The sequence below is a fragment of the Bacillus rossius genome, chromosome 14 (genome assembly GCF_032445375.1).
Source record: "Bacillus rossius redtenbacheri isolate Brsri chromosome 14, Brsri_v3, whole genome shotgun sequence".
Taxonomy (NCBI): Eukaryota; Metazoa; Arthropoda; class Insecta; order Phasmatodea; family Bacillidae; genus Bacillus; species Bacillus rossius.
Genome location: NC_086341.1, coordinates 30,712,968 through 30,728,397, shown reverse-complemented (window position 1 = coordinate 30,728,397; position 15,430 = coordinate 30,712,968).

Below are 15,430 nucleotides of genomic sequence, written 5' to 3'. Positions count from 1 at the left end.
CTTTGAGGTTCCCAAGCCCGCGTGCTACTGCAGTGCTACTACGCCTTTTGAGAATTAAGATGAAGTATATGCGTTATAATATTAATTATAATGCCAGTTTACTTAAGTATTTTAAGACTTGTAATATATTTTTACTTTATACTATTTTAGTATACAATGTAAGGTCCAGGGTATTTTCACTATAAAAAAGTTTCATTTGGTACACCAATACGTTTGGTTATGCCCACAATGATCACGAAAGTGACTATATACGGGTTATTGTTGCTGCACAAGGGTCTCCCATCTTAATATATATAAATCCAGTGTCCTTATGTTTGTTTCCAGTGAACTCTTCACCAAGTCAACCGATTTCGATGAAAATTGGCATTTATGTGTAATTTTTTCCAACTTAAGAGATAGGATAGTTTTTTTCCTAATAATGGTCTTAATAATTTATAATTAATAATAAACTGATTATCAATGTTGATTGGTGTTATTAATCGTAAGTTTCATAAGTCTCAAACAGATGGCGCCTTAAATCAGTTTTTTACAGACAACTGTTTTACTGTTTGACATAAATATCTCATACATGGCGCTACGTTTCAATACAAATTTTATTTTTCTCCATGTTGTGCGCATTTTCGTTGATCAATGTACTTCGTAACCTCGCTTTTCTTGTATTATTTTTGATTTTATTCTCACGTGTTTACAATTATTGATATCTATATTCAGCTGTCAATCTACAGATATAATAATAAAACAAATAATATTAGCTAGAGAATCACAGTTCATCAAATTTTTAAGTATTAATTATTCTACCTTTCCTGCAAATTTTATAATTTCTAAATCACTCAGCCACAGCAACGCTTGCTAGTCTTTTATAACATTTCAGTAAATCGAATCCGTTCCATTTTCACGAAATTACTCCTCCCAAACGCCGAATACCGATCATTAAAATGTTTACACATCAAAAATATGATACAAGTCTTAATGTTTGTCTGACTCTGCTTTATTTGTTATTCAATTTCACAATCGAGAACTCCATTCCTGAGCGTTGTATTTTTTCGTATCGTTTCCGTGAATCATCTGGACGTATCCTACCGGCAGTAAAGAAGTTTAACATAAATAATAAAATGGACGACTTAAAAGACGCTGAGTGGAGAAGAATGGTCACTCGCCTAGCTGGTGTCTCATTTTCTTGTCTCCCTGTAGTGTCGTCGCCCTGCGCCCGAAAGGGCACGATGGGTGGTGGGTGGTGGGTGGTTTTCGGGGATGGACGAGGGAGGGACGTGGGAGAATTGTGAAGTCCGTTTGGCTGCCGGGTCGTATCGCGGAAGTTATTTATCTGCATTCGGAGGGCGGCCGGGCCGAGTTTTATGCCTCCTTCGGGAGCCGCTCGCTGCCACCGCCCACGGCGCTGGTCTCACGGAAGTCGCACATGGGCTTAAGCGCCTGTCACACCGTCAAACTTTCTCTTCCAACTTCCCACGTGTCGGGTGAAATAAAGTTAAAGAAGGTTATCACGTCACAGAACAGTAACCCTGCAGCCATATTTATTTGACACGTTCGGTTACTCGAGTTCCCATTCGATATCTTGCTTGTAAGGACTGGTTCTAAAATATTTCGGATGTGATCAACCAGTCAAAATTGTGTCTAAAGAAAACTGAAATTACGTCCGTTTCCGTCACAACGAATCAATAAAAGGGCGAAGAGTACATGGAATATTAAAGAGATTATAAATGTCAAATAACTAATATAATTTTTGTATGAATATCATAAATGTGAAATAATATTATATGTAAAAAGTAACTTATATGAACATAACTCATATAAATCATTGAACATTTATTTCTTATGTAACGACTAATAATGTGAGTTAAATTGTAAAAAAGATTTTCAACGTTAATTAATTCACAAAATTCATATAACTTCGGATATTCCATCCAGCACTGTGATGCATCATTTAATTTCATTCTGAGAGATTAAAGTTGAAAGTTTGAGATAACTCAAACCAGAAATAATCTTTTATTGTGTGACACGATTTAAAACATTTTTGAGGTTATCTTGCTAAATTTATTTGATGGAAAAAATTGGACGCCATTTTCCACCCAAGTATTCCCATTCCAACACTATTGTCAAAAATATTAGGAGACACATATTTGACAGTGTGACAGGGCCGTGCCGTCAATCAAGCGCTGGCGGACATCCCAGCGAGCTGTTGCACCAGAAGCGACCCGCTCGCTCAAGGCCTCGCCTACCCGGGCGCACATACGATGTGCACAGTTCAAAATAACACATTCCGTACGATCTGACAACTGCTCACGATCTCCGTGTGGCGGCTGTTTGAGGAAAAAATTTAAGAATGAGCTGAGGGCAGATGAGTAGTTCTGTTTCCGGATTTAGTTTTTTTTTTTTTTTTAACTATTTTTACGTGAGTGAACGTTCAATACAGATCCTTGAAACCATTCAAGGGACTTGCATTACACCACTATCTTCATTCTTTAGCCATATGTTTGCCGCTCAAATTACATAGTTGTAACTATTCATGAGGAGAATACTGCGCGCCAGTTAAGAGCATTGCGCTTAAAGGTGATAGCACGCTAGAAGCACCAGCGAGCGTCGTACTTATCATCCCATCTCTCCGAAAAAAAAAAAAAACACATCCCCGAGTAGGCGGGCCCCTTAAGAGTGTTCTAAAGTTTCTCTCATTTAAAGTGAACAAATTTTTGTAAGTAATTTAACGGTATTTTAGATATTTTTTAAACCAATATTGGATTATTTTACTGTAGCAGTGTTTTATATACCTATGTATACAATGACGAAAATACAAAAACTAGTAGAACTTCGATTATCTGACAATCGTCTAACCGTCAGTTTATGTTATCCGTTATCGTCTGAAATCAATAAAAACATCTTGAAAATTAACAACGGATTAAATTTACAACCTACTGTATAAATCAGGAAATATGAATGTATGTTTAAATGATATATTATGTGTTTGAAAGGTTTTTATATTCAGTTTCGTCCCAATCCCACAGCGAAATCACATTTACTGTACATATGTATTAAGGAATTCCTATTATCCTCTATTCGGTTTTCCGTTACAGCCCAGGTACAGCCGGCGACGGTGAATCGAAGGTTTACGTACATAAAAATGAAACTTAAAATGTGAGTCTGCAACTTGCTACACAAAACCCACATTAAACATGGGTATTATCAGGAAATATAATTTTGTTTAGGTTACAGAAAACCATCGGTACGTTTATTGCGATACTCTACCCAGCCAAGGTATTATTTTATAATTTTCGCGCTCAAACCAACTTGACCTTGTGCAGAGCTCCAGGTGTTATTGCACCGATTATAAACATCTTCTTGACGCACGGTAGTTATTTATGTATGGAATTCACACCCACATAATAAGACCTTTTGCCGCTGGTGGGAAAGATAGGAATAGATGTAAATAAAATAATCTAACCCAAAATATGGCGAAGTAAGCACACTCAAACATCATTCTAAAGTCTTGTATCTAAGACTTATTTTTCTAACATTCCAAAAAACTCCCTCAAAAATAATTGTGTTCGGCACAACTCCCATAAACAATCAGATGCTGAGAGAAAGAGATAGAGGTAAAAATTATGTAATTGAACAATATTAAGAACATGAACAATTTAAACATTTAAAAGAAATAAAATATATTCTTCTTCTGTAAAGTTGACTGAATATGGTTTTAGAAGAAAACTTATTTTTCTAATAAGATCCTCAAATAATGTATTGAAAAGCCACAGACGTAGAGAGAATTTTAAATTCTTAAAATTATAATAAGCTGTGCGTGTGTTTTACAGAATCTATATATATATATAAATTTAAATTAGGATATTTGTATATATGTATGGCTTTGATAAAATCCAACACCGATAACCGATGACCATTAAAGTTGGCTTGTAGAAGAGTTTTTTTTTTCATGGTATGGTTTTTATGCAATTAATTTTTTTTTAACTCGCCGCTAGATAGCACTGCAGCACATCAACTTCTAAATCGTTTACCCAATCGCCATGGGTAAACAGAAAATCATACGTCATAGACCTACAAACAGTAATTGTGTGTCTTTTTCGATGTCCACAACACTGCCATTTAGCACTCTGCATTTTGCTTTAACTCGTGGACAATATATCACCCTGTGTTCAGCCTGAGCAACACCGGGTACTGCAGCTTTTCTTGTACTTCATAAAAGCATTTAATCAAAGGACGCTTGTTCATTTATTTTTCAGCAACACGGAAATTATGTTTCTAGACTTTGTCTCAAAGGAAAAATGAAAAGTCGTTGTTTCGTTGAGGGAGGTAATGGCAGCTTAATAATTAGGGGCTTTCAGATTTCAAACATATAACGTTAAACAGTTAATGCGGTAACTGAAAAGAGGAGATTACATTTTAGAATGGCTTGTTAAATTTGTGAATAATTATGTTCCGTCGTAAAGTAGTTCAACTCGCCGAAATTGCCTTTGTGTGCTGTAACATAAATACACTATTAAAAATAACTTAATTGTAATCGTTAAGCAGGCCACACGAAGATTTATGTTATATTAAATGTAAACTATAGACGTAGAAGGCAGGTTAATAGTTATACTTTTAAATACTAGGCCATAAACAGTAGCAATACAAATGATAAATGAAAGCGTGAATTTAACATTCATGCAGATAGAAAGAAAATGATTTTTTTAAATCCTAAAACTAGTAAATACGATTCCCTCCTAATTAAAAACTACAGAAGCCATTTAAAAGATGTTATTTTCTTGATGTCGCTTTTAAAAAGCACCTTATTACCCTTACATTTTGTTACGATCGCGCTTGGCTGCAGTTCTTGGCGTCGCCGCGCTCGTTCGGCCTGTCTGCGTCCTCTTCCACCCGCATCCTCTCCCTGGTATCTCGTGTCATACAATCTCGCGACATCCTGACCTTCGCAGCGCGCACCTGCCTCAGATCGAGTTACTTAAAAGAGGCCGCACTGCTGCATAAAAGGACTCAGACATGTTTATCTGCGCGTTTTGTGGGAACCCAATGCTTGTTGCGTTTATCGTCGTTCTTTGAGCAGCCGCCGCGTCCTTCGACAGGACTCACGACGCGTTTCTGGGCATTTCGACGGCGAAGGTCGCGCGATATTTCTGAGACATTCCCGAAAGTTCTGGACGGGAACCCAAGGGCTATATAAGGAGGTTGGGCCGACCTTCGAGTCAGTCTGAGTGGGTAGTTCTCCCGCGGCGGAGTTTCCGGGCGATAGAGTCGCGGGCGCGGCGGAGTCAGTGAAGTTCCGAGTGAGGCATCGAGTGGGATCTCGGCGAAGGGTGTGACGGCGGCGGCGGAGTGCGGCGACGGAGTCCCGCGGCGGAGACCCACGAGGGGTGCTGCGGCGAGAGTTGCGCCAGAGTTGTGGCCGAGCGAGGTGTGTGGAACGAGTGACTGGGGGAATAGGCATTTCTTTAAGTGTAGTTAATTATTTGCCATCTTAGAAGATTAATTGTAAATGACATAAGTAGTGGAAATAAATAAAACTGTGTGTGAAATACAATCTTTAATTGGGCTATCCTTTACGAACCCGCGGTAAATCATAACAATATGAATGACTAGCAGAACTCAGCAGACGTTGTCCTGACAGTGTTTATTTATTTACTACTTTAAAACCTAAAATTGATAGTTTTCATGTAATTTGTATGTAAGTTTATCACAGTCACAATCACTATTTGTTTTTATTGAGGATAGGACAGTAAATATCGCCATTACCAACTTTCATGATGATCGGTCAAACGGTGTCGGAGTTTATCAACGTAATACAAACCAACATTATACATATATATATATATATAAATTCAAGTATCCAATGCGAAAGACATTGTAATTCAGCGATATGTAAAATTATTATTACTCAAATTTAAGTAACACTATGGTATTTCAGAGAACCTTTCACTTAGCTAAAAACGTGTAAGAATAGTTCATAAAGTTTTCTGATTAAATATTGGAAATAGCTGCGTTTATTTTGTCGTGATTAAAATGCAAGTTTAAGTTTGTCGGTTGAATTCAGACTCACTCTGTGTATATATAAGTGTGTGTTATATATATATATATATATATATATATATATATATATATATATGAGTCCTACTAGCAATTTTAATTTGATTGAAAAAGCTTGCTCGCAATTGCCACAACATTATTTTACAACTTGTGTTTTTGGATCCAAGTTTGACTTATATATTTATTATTAGTCAACATAATTTAATTCTATATTTAATTTGTAAACACACACTATGTTTCAGATTAAATATCTCTCTCATAAAAAAAGGTTTGTGTCGGCGTGCAGTAACTTTTACTACACATACCATTATATAAAAATAATTAATCAATAACTTTAAATAAGTGTACACAATTTAATACTGTGAAAGATAAAATAACACAAGGAAAAATTAACCTTCCACAGAATGTGAAATGCATGACGATATCACGGGTCGTTAGGAGTTCCTGGAAAGTTAATAGTCTGGTTCAAACTTGATCCGAGATTGTTGGAAAATTTTCTGTAGAATGCAGCAAAACTGTAAAACATTAAAGAGGCTTTGCCAAATCAGGATTGTCTGGTGAAAATAAAATATTGTTACGAGGCTGCTAGCGACATGGCTGGCCAGTCAACTGGCGCTTCAGGCTGCTTGAGGAAGGGATGAGAGGTTTGCAGGTAGTGCCCATCTCTCCCCTTCCGCAACGAGAAAAATTATATTAGTGGCCACCTTAAGGAATCTGCGGCACCTCTCTGTATATATATATATATATATATATATATATATATATATATATATATATATATATATATCTGTCTCGAGGATTCAGCACGCTTGGACCCGTAAGTTAAAGTGATGTATCTAGGAATCCATTGTTCTCGCAGCTTCGAGCGTTAATTCAGAGAGTCTTATGACACAACATCTGGGAGGGCTATGAGACCTTTCCAACGGGGCTTTAGCAGGAACATAAGAGACTGTCACCAACCTGTGGTTTGTGTGGATGTGAAGTGACTCCTTAGCGAGCGATAATTGGGTGATGTGCGGACTGTGACTGTGTGTGCGAAAGCTTGTGCATCGGGAACATCGTCGCGGCGCGGACGAGTGAGTAGTGCGAAGCAGTGCGTTGGGACCGAGGTTAGCGGTTAGAGTCGAGCACTGGAGAGAGCCACTGTCGTGCCGAGATCCAGAGGGAAGATAAATTCGAGGAGCGACACTTAAATTCGTATTACTTCATTAAAAGTTCAAATATTTTATAATAAATAAAACTACAAATAATTTATTGAGCTATCCTTTTGGACCTGTAGTTTCTCGCTCTTAACAATATCTGTATACTTGGATTTTTATTTCTGTGGTTTTTTTTAAAGAGAATCAGTTTGTGACGGGCTCTAATTAAAGCTAAGGATTTACGTCAAACGGCACAGTTATGCACAAAGGCGTAAGGAGAGGGACCACAGACATTATGGTGGACTCCGAAACACTTGGGTATCAACTCAATGTCCATGAATTTGAGTCATACCAAGATATTTCGGGAAAACATTCAAAAACAAAATAATTTTATCTAGTGTCTTAAAACTGCGCCATTTCACTCTATGCAGACTACGTAAGACTCTCCCTGTTAACATTTGCAGTGATGACGTAATGAGCGTTGATGGGGAGGGTCTAAATGAAGCCAGTGAGAACTCTAACTCCGAAAGTAATAGAATGATTTGCGTGTTTATAACATTAAGTTGCTCGTGAGTGAACACTGGGTGGTGCTCGTTGAATGGAATAACTATCAAGTTATTAACTTTTGTTTTGGGATCGAGAGCGTGACACGTAAAATCGTAACCTACTGAAGGATTTAATTTTTCCTCTTTAAGTGGCGGTAACTAATCGTGTATGGTATTTTGTAGTTGGTTGCACATTTTGTCGCTACATATTTGCCACATATTATCTGCTATTTGTAAAAAAAATGCCAGTTTTCCTAACTAAAATATTTTTTGTTTAACCAATTGGTTAATAGTTTCTCAGTATAAAATTTCATTTTTCCATCTGGTAATGCATTCAACATTTTTTCTATAGACAAAATTATTTAAATTTTTCATTATGAAAATATGAAACTAGCAAAACACCAAAAATGCAACACAGAGTGTGAAACCGAGCCTTTAATTTTTGTAGGAAAATAACATTTTTATCATCAAATACCTGTTGATACACAACACGTATAGATAACGGCCAAATTCACGTTATTTTCTGGTGCCAGGACATATCTGTGTACTCAAATAAGTCAGCTTATATAATTTTTGTTGTACAGTGGCTGCTGCTACATTTTAATTACCAACCTGATTGCATGTGATCGGGCCATTTTAGTTTTGTAATGTTATTTATTTCATTTTTGTATGAGTCCCACCTTCCAATAAAAACTCTGTTAAAGTGTTTAATGGTAATCATTACATTCTTTCTTCAAATAATTACTAGTGGCATGCATTTTTTGCGCAATTATCTGATCGCTCTTTAGACTTTAATAAGGTATGTACACGCTAGCGATTTTTTTGTTTGTAATTAGTGGTCGTCTGCAAGAGAAACCATTGCCCTGTTTGGCCGGGCCATTCAGGACGCGTTTGCTTCCACACCATATGTCTATGCTTGGTGTGCTGACAGTAGACTTGTACCTGAAAGACACCCCACCAACCACGAAACACAGGCAAAGTTTTAACACACAGCTGGTCTGAAAATCTTTTAGCAAATAAGTACATGGCCCTTATAGTGACACGAATTTTTCAGGCTGTCTAAAAATAAGTTTTAAAATTTCTAAGCCCATTTATGTCTGCAAAATTATTTAAATAATTATTTAACCATCCACCCGGAATTGGCCCTCGTGTACTTGAGCGTTGTCGATGGAAGCTTAATCATTCCGAAAGAGCAGCGAACTAACTGCATTAATCCCTACTTCAGGGCCGCCCATCGGTGAAGCAATCCGTGGAATCAAGAGGCGCCGTCCTAATTCAATCCGCCGCGCCATCACTCAGACGGGCGACAAGAGAAGGTTGAAGCTCTCTATCTCTATCTGTCTCTTACGGATTGCAGGATGGGCCCGAGTCAAGCATGGTTGAGCGAGGAGGGAAGAAGACAGATAACCGGTAGAGAACTGGTCAAGGATTCTTCGCGAGAACCAAGGGGAAAGGGAGAAGTGGTAAGATGCTCACCGACCGGAGGGTGAGGGAGGGGGGGGGGGGGTTAAGCCAAAGTTCAGCTGGGGTACGGTGACGGAAGTCCCAACCCTCGCGAGAGGTTTTGGTTTTTGAGGGCGAAAGGGGGAAGGGGGCCGGCCCACTTCGGGCTCGTTCGAGAGAATTTCGCTCGACACCACTTCCTCTCCCTCATCCAGCACGCGAAGTTTGTTCGTCGTGACAACGGCGTGGTTTTCCGAATTTCCGCTCGATCGTAACGGCGTCTGGAGTTTCTCCCGAGCATTCGCCAGTGGTGTTGGTAATCCACAATAGTTCGTGAAATGTTACTTCTAACCCCTGGCCTACTTTGCCTGTTGCGCTGCATTATTTACTGATACAACAGATGAAGAAATTTTTTTTTCAATACGCCCACTTGTAACGTATGTAATCCTTCGCGAAAGAAACTTTATTTTTGTGTAATTTTTATTTTTCATAATTTTTGACTGTTTATATTAGGTTTTCGCAAAGTTATGCATTAAAAAAATATATTAATTTGCGCATTATCAAACGTAACATCTATGAATGTTCTGCATTCAAAAAAATCATGTCTAATACTAGATCTATTGCAATATCGAAATTTTCTTCTCAAAATGTTAATGTGATTATTTACGTAATTTTTACGTTAAGATATATGTTTATTTATAGTTTAACAAAGTATTTTTGTATATGCAAAAATGCATAAATTAATTAAAAAAATTATAAAAATGTAAAAAAATTGTTTATTTATATTTATTATAAGTTTCAAGCATAATGCAATTACAGTAACGTTATGCGTTCCAAAACGAAGTATAAATTTAAAGTAAATATATAACGGAACAGTCAAAAAGATTATTTTGTTTGTAATATGAGCTAATATTTATTTTTTGCCCGTTTACTTAAAGACGATTTTCATGGCATTAGAAAGGCAGTGCCATATTTTGAATACTGATCGTTTAGTTAGAATTTAAATCTTCTATAGAAATTAAAATAGTTATTTAACCTAGTAATTCACTTCCATCATATTTATTTTAAAGAAATTTAAAGAAATTTGTGGCTATGTCCATACAGTATTTCTTCGTCCTAATATCCTGACAGCGTCATACTGTGTAATTACTGCAGTATAATAGTCTGGCTTAAGCTTAAGTACAACGAAGAAACATACTAACATTCAAGTGTTTGTAGTCGTTACCATTGTGCGACTTCCGAAAAATTTGACATAGTTTTCCTTTACATGGTCCTTAAATTCCGTATTATATACAACTCAAAGGTGTATGTATTACCAAAGTTATCGTGTCCAAAAATACCTTTTAATATATTTATTTATTTTTGGACACGATATCTACTGTAATTTTACAAAAATTTCTTCCAGACTGATACATAAAATCAATTTATAAAAAATCGTTTGAGACCAACGTGAGAAGAATTGGTGAAAATGTTTTGAAAAAGAGATGGAAAAGGGTTTTTGAAGAAAAAAAAATGAAAATCATATTATATATGCATTGCGTCCGTTTGGAATAAGAACCAAAAACATTTGCTTGGAAGGTTTTTTATAACAAACATTACCTTTAAATGTGGACAAAAAATGGGGCTTCAAGGGCAAAAAATTCTTAACTTTCTTAGTAGGCACACTATCACTATTTTATAATCTCTTAATATTATTTTAAACCCTTTTTTGAAACATTTTTGTATACCAAAACAAGGGGTGAGCAAAACGAGCTCGCAGTTAAAAAAAATTAGTTACTCCCTTAGTATAGCCTACACAAAATCGATTTCGTTCAAAATTTTTGTAAAATTTCTAAATATTACCATAACCTTTTTTTTCTCATTTCGTGGTTTCTTGTGTGACAGCACAATGGAAAAAAATTCGAGCACAGTTTAAAAGGTTTAATGTTGTACCTCAATTTTGAATTTGAGGTAAGTACCCTGAAGTACTTTTTAATGTATTGTGAAGTTCCACATTCTGAAATCAAAAACCAACACTGAGTTAGAAAGTGCTCTTACTTCTCGTCAGCGGTCATCAATCTCGTTCATCGTTTCTGAAGACTCTGCTTTTAGTAATGTAAACAGACAGAGGCCATAAACCCGCCTTTTTGTATTTTTGGGCTGGAGACGGGTTTTAGTGTTTGTAATAACTTCACTTCTTCACTTATTTTTTTTTATACGTCTATAAAAGAAATTCGTGTTTTTAATCATGCACGTTTACAAAAAGTAAAACAAAATTTACAAAATTGTTCTCGTCCAATTAAAAACTCTTTTTATTGTAACTACGCCCGGGGCTTCTGGGTTCGTGTGTGACTTGGTACGGGTTAACGTTTCGGCATCAACTTTTTGCAGCCATCTTCATGGCCAATCATTAACAACCGAGAAGCCAAGAAGTACAGTAAAGCCTCATTTATAGGGTCTTTGAAGATCCGGATATCCGGTTTGTAGACATTTTACGAAGTATATACCTATTGGTTCCTCCGAGTCCAGTGATCCAGGAGAGAAGCCGAGGAGCCGACCGCTATGTTTGATTATAACGTCACTGTAGCTACCTTGGAGGACCTTATCCTTGACCTTTAACCTTAACCTTCAAAACTTTACAAAAAATAGTAAAAACAATACTCAAAATTTGCCCAAATTCACCAAAAAATTGCTAAAATCTGCCAGAAATCCTGTTTTTAATGTGAAAAATCCGCTCAAAAATCTTCATAAATAGCAAAAATTAACCATTTCCCTGTTTCCAAGGAGAAAATTCTCGTTCTGAGGGAAAATTTCTTGCTTCATTCCTCCAAAATATAAGTCGCTTGAAAAGTCCGCAAAATTGCTTAAAGTCTGCCTATACAAGCTGCTATGAATCGCTGAGGTCATGACCTAGACAATAAAGATGCCATGGCTGTCATTTTGAATTTTTATGTAACAGTTTACAATGTCTTCATGGCCGCCATCTTGAAAATCCGTAATTTTTTAGTTAGAAATTCGGGAAAGAATTTAAATTTAATAAATTATTTTAATACATTTTTAATTAAATTTAAATTTAAAAACGTACTTACATCGTGGAGCTTTGAGTCCTCGCTTCGAAGCTGGTGATGAAAAAAAAAAATGGTGATGGATCCTTCCTCCACCGAACCCACCGACAGACTGAGCCCCACCACTTATTTCTATATATATATATATATATATATATATATATATATATATATATAGCCAGCTAGTATGACATTACGCCTGCCATATTATTATCGTCTGCTGAAGGCCACCATATTGGATCCGACATAATATTTACGAATGCTAGAGGTCTTCACTGACATATAAGTTTATTTTTTTATTTTCTAAGGTGCTGTAACAATTTATTGCCAGGGCGCCCACCATCTTTGATTCCGCCATATTGAAAATCTGCAATTCTTTAGCTAAAAATTCGGGGGAAATTCCCATAAATCATCAAATAAATTATTACTTAAAAAATTATCGACCCGATCGAATACAGTGCTAGGTTCGATCTTCCTCGATTCAGAAATAATGTTTATTCTAGCTATAAGAAATGGATTTATTTAATTTAAAATGGTAAAATTCTTTTAAAAAGGACTTAAATTTGTCATTTACCAACCTTGAACAAGCCTTTTATAACATATTGGCCACCATGTGGAAATACGTAATAATTAACCGAGATTTTCGGGAAAAATTCCAAATTTTATCAAAAAATTATTTGTTAAAAATATTGAGTTATCGAACGATTATAGTCCTTGGTTTGACCCATGAGCAATACAAAAATGATAATTAAATCAAAATTACCAATATAAATGACAGGTTTGAAAAAAAGGTAGTTACAAAGAAAAATTTATTAAGTACATAATTTCTACCCTAAACAGGAGCACTTGTGAAATTTAGCAATCTAATAAACATTTTGTTCTGAATTAGCTTAAAATGTCTGATTCTCAGCTCTAAATGGTTTACTGAAGAAAGAGACCAACCAGATCCTTTTCACGCAAAGTCCTTTTCTTCCCGTCCGAGTTCTCAATACTATGTTTAACAGACTGCTTCACATCGTCGGAATTGTAAATGGGAGTATATACTGTCTTGAATTCGCACTTCTTTACTTTGTCCTCCAATGGAAATCGTTTGCCATACTGTCTGTATGTCCAGCTACAAATTATAATTTAAAGATCCGTGAGTTGCTACTTAATCTGCATGCTCATTGATTAAGTTCTGCTAGATATCATCAAGAAAATTACAAATGTATTTTGACTCACTAAATGTATTTAGATAATGGCAGTCTTTCAACATTCCACGAAATGCAGATTTGGCCAAGTGGAACCCGTTATCGTTTATCTGTAAATCAACAAGCACATTGCTGGATTTATATTTATGTCCAAGGCGAGATCTCAATCGGTTGCTGAACATCTGTTTGTACGCATAAGATTCTCCAACCTAAACCGAGGAGTCAAAATGACTGCAAGTAGTTGCACAGTAGGTGAACGGACATCACTTATACAGTTTTTTGCATGTATGTCGTCTCATATTGTCAATACGCATAAACCAATAATTGAACTTATCGCAGCGTTATACGAGAAGGATTCTTCATGCATTTGCTTATCTCGTGTCATCTTGCATCATGGAAAAATGCGATCGACATATCGCAGTAAATGCAAGGATGCCTATTTGATGTAGACTAACTTTCAGGCTCGAACCAGATACTGATGTAACTGCTGTAGTAACAATTCCCAGTGTACTCTTAATTTAATCAATCAATCACTGTTGTAGCGAAACCTTTAATTTCTGCCGCGTAGCAGGACCTTTACATATCTTCACGTGTCTATTCAAGGTATCATTTCTTGTAAATTGCTTGCGATACTTTTTATATTTTGACATTTTGCGCTACAATTTCTTACCACACTCTTTCTTCTCGTGTCGTCAAATGTTGTTCCAGAATATATTTTTACAATAACGACATCGATGTTCAGTAGATGAAAATAGCGGCTTCTGGCCCCATGTTATATGGCATAATGGCTTGATGGCTTATTGGATTGCCAGTCGTAAGGATTCGTTCATTTTAGAGAGTATCCGTCCCTAGATGCCTATGATTGGGTCCTTGTCGCCCATCTTGAATGACTCAACTTCCATCATCTTAAATCCTCAATTTTGATAATATGAAATTATTTAGCTATAAATTCAGAGAAATTTCCAAAATTCATCAAAATATAGTCAATTAACTACTTGATTTATTTTAATCCGTCCTTGGTTTGAAACTTGACCGAAGAAAAAAAAATTATTATATGTAAACAAAATATTAATGTCTATAATTATGATGGAAAGTCCTAAATTAACCAAAAATTCCTATACTAACAGCCTTTAGTAAGCCGGTGATGAAATTTTTACCGCGATCTTGAAAATTCGTAATTATTCATGTAGAAATTGTGGAAAAATTCCAAAAATCGTCAAAAAAAATCACTCATTATTTAATGATTCATGATCGCTTTACATCCTTGGTTCAAACTTGATCGATGCTGAAAATATTTTTAGACAAAAATACCTTTTAATAATTATGTACAAAATCATAAAAACGGTTTAAGTCTTCATCTACCAGCATCCAGAAATTAGGTACGCCCGCCATTTTGTAAATTTGTATTTATTGACCTATAAATACAAAAAAAATACAAAATTCATCAAATAAAACTTATTAAAATAATGATTCATTCGATCAATATCCATCCTTGTTTCGATTCTCGACCAGAGATAAGAGTAACTAAGACATAAAATAAAATTCTGTATTCTATGACACTTCGTGGAGTTTTTTATTTTTAGGCTTTACAAAAAACGACGCATTAATTATGTTGACGCGTTGCCTAACACGAAAATTTATTTATATTTCAATGCATGATATTCATTCCAACCAGTTCATACTATACGTATAGGCCCTAGGCCAAGTGTCTTCAGACCACGAGACAAGGTCATTTACAATGTCAGACGTATAGGCCATATGTCCCTAACCACAAGACCTTCTTCTTCGAAAGCTAATATAGCATATTTCAAGCAGTTAAGATAAAGTGATAAGACCTATAGAATCGATAAAATCAATTATAAGCAATTAGCAGAACAAAAATTTTTTTACGCTTACTAAAGAACCAAGAATTACTGAAAAATATATTTTCAAAACCAAAAAGTTTTTTAACCTGTAAAAATTATAGCTACTAAAGATTCGACTACGCACATTCAACGAAACGACACACATTATTAGTATAGTTT